A 1,505-nucleotide genomic window follows, 5' to 3' on the forward strand; every position below is an offset into this window, starting at 1 on the left:
TAATGTAGTCTGCTACAGGTAAATGCTTTAGAATCAAGAATACATGGAAAGAGGACAGTGCCTTGCCTGTGTTCCTCAGGGTTGGGGTTCAGGGGAGCCAGCCATCTTGCCCACACTGGCTCCAAGCCCTGTTTTTCCTGGTACCTAGTCAACTGGTATGATTACCCACATCCAAATACAAGCTCGTCTCCTTTTTAAACCTAATATTCATTTTGATCCTAACCTCTATCTTTACTTTAACATTCAAGCACTGGGTTCAACAACAAATAAATTAAGAAAAATAGACTGAGAACTGCTAAGGTATCAGTTCTACTATATTAGTCCTAATGTATCCATTTTAAGAGTATTACAGAGGTTTATAAAATCTATAAAGATATAAAAGAAGATTCTCTGAAAAATCTTGGAAACAAACTGACAGATTATTAAAGTAACTAGTGGTCCATTGGCAATACAATTAAAATTTGGAGAATATCTTTCTGTCAGACAAAATCTACAAGCTCGTATGTAAACCCAGTGAGTCATTTCGTTGAGATTCTGAAGCAGAAAGAAGTCTTGAGTCCCATTGCGTGCTGTTTTCATTCCCAGATCTTAAAGACTCTTCACAGGTGTCTGCTGAAATTGCCACTCTGCATTGCTGTGCCAATTACGTAAACACCATTGTTTCCATTACATGGAATTCCTTTCTGCTCTCACTGTGCCCAGAAGAACTGTTTTGGTGGGTGATGCCATGTCCAAAGCAGAAACACATTTTGGCTCATGCAAACCAGCTGATATGAGGCCCCAACACACATACAGTAGAGGACTTCCGGGTCTGTTCATTCAGAAATGATGCACCTAACTCTCAAGAGACTGGAAGCCCCAGGGAGTTTAGAGGTCAGGTGGGGTGGCATGGAGGGGTGGGTGGGGGCAGGAGGCGTGGGATATGGAGCAGTCGGAGAGTGTAGGGGGCGTCGGAGAATGGAATAGGGAGTGTAAAAAATAAATTAATTTTAAAAAGAAATTATCAAAAAAAATAAGAAAAGAAATTATCTTTAACCTTTTATCCATGGACAGGCATTTAGAGGGACTCTGTATCTTTGCTACTGTGGATGATGTTGTAAAGAACATGCACATGGTTTCTCTGAGATGTTGGGCTTACTTCCTTAGGATGGATACCCTGAAGTGAGACTACTCAGAATCAGGCATTTATATTTGTAATACTTTTATTATTTATTGTAATTTTTTTGTTTTTGTTTTTCGAAATAGGGTTTCTCTGTAGCCCCGGCTGTTCTGGAACTTACTCTGTAGATCAGGCTGGCCTCGAACTCAGAAATCAGCCTGCCTTTGCCTCCCAAGTGCTGGGATTAAAGGCATGTGCCACCACTATATTTTTGAAATAATATTATATCATGTTCCCTTTCCTTTTCCTCCCTTCAAACCCTCCAACATATTCACCCTTGCTATTGAAAGGCTGGAGAATCTTAGAATGTATAATGTATAACTTTTACCTAAAAGCAGGCATGGAA

This window comes from Mastomys coucha, unplaced genomic scaffold (assembly GCF_008632895.1).
Source record: "Mastomys coucha isolate ucsf_1 unplaced genomic scaffold, UCSF_Mcou_1 pScaffold20, whole genome shotgun sequence".
Taxonomy (NCBI): Eukaryota; Metazoa; Chordata; class Mammalia; order Rodentia; family Muridae; genus Mastomys; species Mastomys coucha.